This window comes from Capsicum annuum, chromosome 6 (assembly GCF_002878395.1).
Source record: "Capsicum annuum cultivar UCD-10X-F1 chromosome 6, UCD10Xv1.1, whole genome shotgun sequence".
In the NCBI taxonomy this organism is placed as follows: Eukaryota; Viridiplantae; Streptophyta; class Magnoliopsida; order Solanales; family Solanaceae; genus Capsicum; species Capsicum annuum.
Genome location: NC_061116.1, coordinates 83,854,547 through 83,863,860, shown reverse-complemented (window position 1 = coordinate 83,863,860; position 9,314 = coordinate 83,854,547). Strand labels below are relative to the sequence as shown.

The following is a 9,314-nucleotide window of genomic DNA, read 5'->3' as shown; positions in this document are numbered from 1 at the left end:
TTGGAAATTATGGAAAAGAAAAAATACACAGAAATATAGAGGGACAGTGTGTTTTTAACGTAACAGAGTGGTATATGAAATTAATGACACCCTATTGCTGTTGGCAAAGGTGAAATATCCACAGCTACATATTCTCTATTGTCTACATAGATAAACATGTTTGATTATCATTAATAGAATATTTTTAAATTATAATTTGAAATTCCTTTACAATATAAAAAGATAAAAAAAATATAGCAATTTAAATATACATCTATTTCTATTAATTACTTTTTTGTACTACATGCATCAAAGTATGTTATAAAGCTATTGCTCTCTGTTATTTTCACTCATACATATAGATATTATAATTCTAACTATTATTAGTAAAATTAAATTTTCGTACTTTGCTTATTTATTTCATTATAGAACATTAACTTATATGTTCAATCAGCATCTCTTATTTACTATTATTTTTTTCGTCTAAGAAATAATCTATTTTTCTATAGGAAAATTTGATAGATAAATTTTTAAAACGAACAATATCAGGATTCTAAAAAGTAAAAGATAAAACTCAATAGTGTAAGGATAAACTGAGTATCTAAAAAATCATTGACATAGGAAGGAAGAAGCATATTTAATTCAAAATTAAGGAGGAAATTTAATTCAAATTTTTCCGAAAGATAAAATTAAATGGTGTAAAAAAATTTCACGCGTTACAAAAAGCACTTCACTCCTTAAAATATCTCATATGATAGAGTATCAAAAATTCTATTAGAGCAACCTTAATCAAGTTGAGCCTCAATAACTAAGACTAGTTGAACCTTTCTCTTGGCGCACATTAGGTTCTAGCAAAACTGTGCTTTCTCGGATGGCTTGGGGCGGCCAAGAATCTCTGCTATTAAGAAACCAACGGATAAACAACCTACTAAGTTTTGTATACAAGGATCTTGCAATTAAAGGGTCCAAGAAACTTAAGAAGTGGTGGAACCTTAAAACAACTAGACAAAGAAGACTTATTCGAAGTAGAGGACAATCAATGGCTTTTCCTACACCATGCAACTCAACTCAAAAGTGGCCTCACCTATAACTTAGGAAGAAAAAATCATACACCAGATATTTGGGTTGAATTATGCATGGAGCTCAATGCAAGGCGGTGGTGATACGCCCAAATTACAACTCTCTTACAAGAGTGTAAGCGGTCATTGTCAAATATATAACCCAACTAGGTTGGGGTCGAATCCCACTAGGAATATGTTGTTAATTAAGTTGTATGCAGATTAGTTGACTTTTAATTATTTGTTTCCGTAAAACAAAAGGGGGATTTGATTCATTTCACTAGTTTATAATTTCAGTTTAAACAAGATGAGATATGTGTAGTAGTATTTGAATTCAGAGAAATAGCAACCTAGGGTTATGTCCACCTTGTAGTTTTCAATACTTTCTAACTATGGGATTTAAGAATTCATACGTGCATTGTACTTATAGAGAAACACATTCAATAGCCTAATCCAAATGCTTCTCAACCATCAAGGACTAATTCACTTTAGCTCTCTCGAATCAAAAGTGTTTATACAATTATACGAAGTCTCCAAGTTGTTAATCTTATTAGGGCATTAACGTGAGAAATAGAGGTTGAAACCCTATTTTCTTTTCACTGCTCTCTTTTTCGAACATCAACCTTTCTATTGAACAAGTTGAGTTTTAATGGCACATTCTCTATGTTTGCAACCATAAGAATTCAAGATAAACGAAGAGAATATGATATAAGTAAATCAATGCATAATGAATTCAAAATCCATAGTAATAGATTGTATGCTACAAGGCTTCCATAACCCTAACTAATAAATTTAACTACTCATGAGTAAAATGAAAATTACAATAGGAATATTCACCATACCAAAAGGTAAAAACGATCTTGGTGGAGATATACGTGAACAAGATGAAGTTGTATTTTTCTCCCTTGTGCCAAGCTGCCAATCTCAATTAAAAAATAATACAACATAATACATCAATTGTCAGCATGGGGTATTTTTAATAACTTTTCTCTCAAATTTCCTTCCAAGTCCCTAGACTAACTTTAAATGAATAAATAGTTTTGGAAATAGTTTTTAGGCACCACATTGCATCCAACATGCCACTTTTGCTTGTGTTCAACGTCATCCGTACTCCATGGTCCCTTTATGTCTCCATCTACTCTATTTACACCTGAAATCGTGCTAATCACATAGGTTAGCTCAATTACATAAAAAGTAGAATAAAAACATAAGAATAAGCACTTTGTTCTCAAAACTTAGCTAAAGTATGGGTAAGTTTGGTGCTTAGGTCTATACATACACCTAAGATAGGATGGAACAATATATAGGGCTCCAGATCTAAAACATAAGAAGTCTATGTGTAACGACCTACTCCATCATGATTAACATGTATTCTTTCACTAATCTCAAGCTAAACCCTAACCCTGAACTCTACTGCTCAATTTTCGGCCACCATGGCCACCGCTTTCGGTGGGTCTGACCCACCAAAAAATAATCAAAAGATGAAGAATGTTGAGGAAAGTAATGATACACAGGAAGTCTCACCTAAAAAGATGAATTATGCCAATTTATTGAAGCCTAAGTGCTCTACATGTAATGTTGAAAGGGTTGCCCCTAAATCGCTGATGATGATACATGGTGAACCTAACATAACATGGAAGTCGTCTGAAGTAAAAAGTTACATTCAAGAAAATTTACAATATGCTATCATAAAACCAGACATAATGGAGTGGAAGAGCTATTCCAAGTTAGTGTAGTATTAAAGGCGAATGCAAAATTGGAGTGTTGGACACTAGACACATACTTATTTGTCTTGAAATTTTGGAGGATTATGTCAATCTTATGTCAACTGCTGCATACTATATAAAAGCTAAAGACATGTTTTGGCAGATGAGAACATTAAAGTGGGATTCGTGATTTGAGCTCGATATGGAAACAATAATTGGGGTAGCATGGATATCAATGCTAGACCTTCAACCAATTTTCTAGCGAAGAATGCAATTTTTCGATAGCTTCAACACTTGGTAAGCCATTAACAATGGATATGGCAACAAAGAACCAAACAAGAACTAGTTGTGCAAAGGTTAAAGTAGAGGTTGATTTGGTGGTTTAGTTACCACAAAGGGTGAAAATTAATGAAGAAGATGATTTGACAGGGAATATTAAAGCTAAATGGATACAAATTCAATATGACTACATGCCAAAGTATTGTAAGAAATATTGCCTATAAGGACATAATGAAAGAACATGCTGGAATATTCACCCTGAATTGCATGAGAGAAAAGAAGATGAAAAATAAGAAGTACCAAAGAAACAATCAAAAGAAGAAGGCAAGGAAAAGGAAGAAGAAACTGGTAAAAACATTCAAAGGAGAGGAAGAAATAGAAATCGAAAGTGGCTTAACAGAAGAAATAAATATAGAAGAGACAAGTTTGGTCACATTCTGAGAGAGGTAGAGGAAGAAAAGTAGAAGGAAATTCCTTTATCAAATATCTTTGAAGCTCTTATGGAGGAGGGGGAAAGATATAGAGCAGATTGAGGACAAACAGATTGATAATAATAAGGAGTCTATCAAGGAAAGCACTAAAGATTAGCTTACCAGTATATTTGGGAAGGAAGTAGAAAACAAAGAACAAAATGAAGATAGCCAGGAAGAGAAAGATAAAGTTTTAGAAACTATCTCATCTACAAAAAGAGACAATATTGAGCAACAATCCAGTGAGAAAGAAGAAGTTTCCAAAGAGATAGTTATAGCTGATCAACAGAACAGTGAAGAGATTACAATAATAGAAGATGTTACTCCATTAGCAATTCAGGTTGAAAACCAAATTGACTTCAGCAACAGTTGGAAAGTGAACTTAGATGAAGAGGGCCTTGGAAAGAAAATAGAGAAAGCAACTATTGATGAAAATCTATCACTCAAGAAAATTGATGAGTTGTAAGCATCAAAAGGAATTCAGAGAAGGAAGGATATAGGAGCTAAAGCAATTTCAATACAGATTAAAATTTCTCTTAAAAATAAACCTAGATGAGTTCACTGATATTGAACATAAGATCAGTGAATACTCAAAAATCATTCACTAGGTTGATTACTCTTCAAAAAAGGCATTATTTTTACTTTATAGGATTGATAGAACCATTTCAAGACAACCACAATATAAAAGAGTATAAAAGAAGATTAGGGATGCAACATACAGTGGCTAAAACATCAGGAAAAATATGGCCATTCATGTATTCAATTGTTAATATGAATGTAATGATGGATGAAGAACAACAGCTGACTATGAGATTAGAAAATATTAAAGTAGGGGTAGCAGTTGTTGTTACATTAGTATATGCTAAATGTAATTCTGCTGAGAGAGTAGCACTATGGGAATTATTGGAAGAGATGAAACTGTCAATTCAAGAACACTGGTTAGTGGGAGGGGATTTTAATGTGATCATTAGTGAAGAATAAAAATTGGGAGGCTTACCAATTACTGTGGCTGAAACTGAGGACTTTAAACATTGCATAAATATTTGCAATCTAGAAAACCTTGGGTTCAAAGGTAGTAAGTACACATGGTGAACTGGGGGAGAATGGATGAGGAGTGCATATTAAAGAGATTGGATAGAGTGTTGTGTAATAAAAGATTGAAGGATCAATTTCCAGTTCTGAGAGTAGAGCATTTATTCAAAAGTGGTTCAGACCACACACCATTGCAGATTAAGTTCAGAACTATTAATTATCAGATCGCTAAATCTCTTAGATTTTTGAATTTTTGGTTGAAAGAGGAGTCTTGCTTGGAGGTTATAAGGTAGAACTGGAAAACAGAGGTGCAACGTAACCCTTTTATCATATTCCATTATAAGTTAAAGCAAGTTAAATCTGCTTTATCCAAATGAAGCAATGAACATTTTTGTAATATTTTTCAAGAAATTCCTACACTGGAGAAGACCATTAAGGTAAGGGAAAAGCAATTTAAAGAATATACATCTGGCATAAATAAAGAATTATTGTTTAAAGCACAGGCGAATTTGAATATTCAACTCGGGAGGGAAGAATATTTTTGGAAGCAAAAAGTAGGTTTTCAATGGTTCAAAGATGGAGAGAGAAACGCAAAATTCTTTCATGCAATTGTCAAAGGATGAAGGAGTAGGTTGAAGGTTAAAAGAATCCAGAATGAAGAAGATAAGTGGTTAGAAGATCAAAATGAGATTGCTGAAGTAGGTGTGTCATTCTTTCATTCTTAAAATAAAATGAAATTGAAGATTTTTCTATGTTGGAAGAATTACCAACATTAGTGAATGTAGAGCAGAATGTAGAGCTAAACAAAATTCCTAAAATTCAAGAGGTCAGTAAGGTAGTAATGGGTTTGAACAGACATAGTACTGGAGGTCTAGATGGAATGATCAGACCTTTCTTCCAGGAAGCTTCGGATATTATTGGAAAAAATGATCATCAAATGGTGGTGCTTTCTTTTGTGGATATGAATTACCAAGATTTGTTACACATACAAACTTGGTTCTTCTACCCAAAAAATTAGTGGTGAACACTTTCTAAGATATGAGGACAATCTCATCGAGTAATTTTGTAAACAAAATCTTTTCCAGAATTATTCATGACAGAATGAAGTTATTACTGAAGATTATTTCAGAAGAGCGGGCTGGTTTTGTTCAAGGAAGAATCATTATAGATAAGATTTTGGTGGTGCAAGAGATTATTTCTGAATTAAGAAAGAGAGGTAAACCCCCCAATATGATTATTAAATTAGATATGATGAAGGCTTATGATAGGATTGATTGGTTATACCTAACAAAAGTTTTGAGAAAAGTGGGGTTTAATAAAACAATTATTGGTATGGTTTACAGATTGGTAGGTAACAACTGACATTCAATTTGTTTAAATGGCCAACCAAAAAGGTTTTTTAGATCATACAGGAGGTTAAAAGGAGATCCTTTATCCCGCACTCTTTTCATTCTGGCGGTAGAGCGCTTAGAAAAGAATTCAAGTTGTTTGGAATGCTAAGAAAAATCCAAAAATTAACGACCTAGCATTTGTTGATGATAAGATCATATTATGTAAAGCATATTTGGTCACTATACATGGGGTTACATCAATATTGGAGAGGTATGAAAGAATATCGAGACAGAATATTAATAGGGAGAAAATACAATCTATCTGCATAAGGGTGTATCCCAGGAAGTGGTTGTAATGGCGAAAGCAGTTACAGGGATCCTAAGAAAAGAATTTCCTTTTACTTATCTTGGGTGCTTTATTTCTCAAGAGAAAGAAAAAGGATTTATACCAGCCTATTATGAACAGAATCAGTAGTAAGTTACAAGGTTGGAAAGGGAAAATGTTTATCATATGGGGGAAGGGTTGTTCTTATAAATCATGTTTTAAAAAGCATTCTTATTCATTGTCTATCAGTTATGAATCCACTATAAAATGTAATAAAATCAATTCACAGAACGTTAGCACAATTCTTTTAGAGTAATCATATAGGAAGAAGAAGCAGACATTAGGTAAAGTGGACGTTGTTATGTTTACCTGAAGAAAAAGAATGGTTTGGTTTTAAATTGATACAGGATATGAATATGGATCTTTTTTGCAAATTATGGTGGAATTTTAGAACTAAGGCTTCAATTTGGAGTACTTATATGCATAATAAGTATTGTAAAACGGAGCACCCAAACATGGTCATGTAGAAGATAGGGACAGGGTCTCAGATATAGAAGAAGATATTGCAGCTAGGGACCTAATTGAGCATCAAATTCTTTGGCAAACAAAAAAGGGGAATTTGAGTATTTAGTTTGACAATTGGACAACATATGGAGACTTGTACAATATTGCCTAGAATAGTAGGGAGTGGGACAATAGGTATCAAGAGGTAAAGGACTTACCACAGCATGGTACATGAAATTCACAACTTATTAGTCAGTTATTTCTACAAGAGATTACCAGTCATATTTTAGACAATGTGGGTCCCCCTAGTAGTATAGGAGGAGATGACATACCTATCTGGATGCTTGAAGCTAAAAGAGACTTCACTGTGAGATCATCTTGGCAATATATTAGACAAAAGGATGGAAAATAAGGTTTTCAAAGAGATTTGGGTAAAAGGAATGCCTTTCAAAGTGGCTTTCTTTATGTGGAGAATATGGAAAGGAAAGGTTCCAATTGAGGTGAATATAAGAAGATGGGGAATACAAGGTCCCTCAAGATGTTGGTGTTGTATAAATCTAGATCAAGAAACCATATCTCATGTGTTTCTAAGATCTCCTATTGCTAACAGGAAATGGTCCTATTTTTCCTCTTTTGCAGGTATTAACATAAATGGTCTAAGCTTCAGAGAAACTATTATGGCATGGTAGAATGCTGAAGTGAGGAGCAGAGACAAAGAATATTATCTAGCTATACCTAGCATGATCATCTGGGAACTATGGCGAAGAAGAAACAACATAAAGCATGATGGAAAGAGATTAGCAGAACAAAAATATTTAATATTACTAAGAATATGGGAATGTTACTCGAAGTCGGGAAGCCAACAAAGAGTTCCATTATAAATGGCCAGATATTTTGAAGGAGTTTGAACATAGCCGACCAAAAGTGAAGGTGACTTAAGTTCTCTGGAAGTTTTCTATGGAAGGATGGGTTAAATACAATTCTGATGGAGTATCTAGAGGGAATCTAGGTATTAGTTCTTATGCTTGCTTAAGAGATGAGAAAGGAGATTTGATCTATGTAAAAGAAGCTAAAATAGAAGACACTTCTAATATTGAGGTAGAGGTTATGCTATTCTACAAGCAGCATTACATTGTTCTAGTACAAAATACAATAAGGTAATTTTTAGACAGATTCTCTTCTTATTCTAAAGATTTTAAATAAAGAATGGAGTTTCCCATGGAACATAATAGAGAATATAGAGCAAATATGGTCATTGGTAACACACAAGCAAGTTCAATTTCAACACATCATGAGGGAAGGAAATCAATTGGTAGATCATTTAACAAATTTAGCCATTGATAAGGGGGAGTTCATAATCACATCTTTCCAATAGTTAGAATTTATAGGCAAGAAGATATTAAACAATGATAAATTACAATGTACCTACTTTAGATTATCACCAATGAAGGCCTGAAGGGGATGGGAAGGCTACAACTTAGTTTGTTCATATGCAAGTATTTACAAGCCTTTGAGGCACCAAAAAGAGTGAAAAACCTAACTAGCCTATACTACATTAGCCAACAAAAAGGACTCGCAGCAAAAGAAGAGGGTTATGAGGATGTTTTGCAATTCATACACCTGAAGAGCTTATTACTATCCTATTACTAGCGGGTCCAAGCATCTCAGTATCTTCATCCCATCTATAACTACAATAACAACGGAATTAAGGATTCAACTCGAGATTGGAAAAAAGGACAACAATTGGTGTATGAGCTTACTCAGAGGTGTAACATCCTTCAGGGGCCTAGAACCCTCAGTAGGGCACAAAATGGAGTTGTATTTCCCATCCACCGGAGAGCACAACTAAGAGAAATAAATTGAAAGTTAGAAGAGCTACAACGGAAAGAAATACAAGAAAGTTCTCTAAACTTACTTCTGCAAGCTGTAATTAGCAGTAACAACACTCAGTCATGGCACAGAGTTGATCACCCAATGCTGGTTCATCATGAAACAACGATTCAAAAAAGGAAAGTGGCTTATTTTTTAGGTGCTTTGGAGCTTATGTGGCAGATTAAGAAGAATCTTCAATTTGGAAACCCTAAAAATACGGCTATATGTAATAGTGTTGGTAGATTGGGCTGGATCAAGAAGCAGAAAAGGTTGGGCCTTTTATTTATTTTTTATAATTTTTTTGAATGGGTTGGTCCATTTATATGTAGACTTAAGTGTTTATTTTCTCTTTATGTATAAAATCCCAAAATTAAATTAAGAAAAACTCCATCATTATTAAATGATACCTCATCGATATGCGTGAGGTGCGAGGATTTTTAAAAATATGGTCTCAAACTAGTATGGGATAACTTGACTTAAAATTTTAGAATTTGAAAGTTTTGATTAAGCTGACATTACTGAGCTATAGCAGAAATATTTTCCAATACCAGCACTGTGGTAGCAGCCTACTGATTGCTATAGTGGGACATCGAAGATAGAATCCATACCTTATTTTATCTAATTTTCTTTTACCTCTTCAATTGAAAATAGAATAAATGAGGCTTCTAAAAACCCTTATGATTGCCTCATAGTTGTAGAGCAATTGAGAGGGGTAAATGTGCTTGAACAAGATAAAACCTATGGTTTTTTCATGGATT

The 9,314-nt window shown here is 33.6% G+C and overlaps 1 long non-coding RNA gene across 1 annotated transcript; it reads right to left on the bottom strand.

Annotated features, from left to right (window-relative positions):
• Positions 1–1,744: 1,744 nt before the first annotated feature.
• Positions 1,745–8,764, bottom strand: LOC107873304. Its single transcript, XR_001675239.2, has 3 exons — positions 8,600–8,764; positions 8,445–8,529; positions 1,745–2,187 (listed from the first exon to the last, which is right to left on the bottom strand). It is a non-coding gene; the product is annotated as an uncharacterized LOC107873304 (long non-coding RNA).
• Between the last annotated feature and the right edge of the window lie 550 nt (positions 8,765–9,314).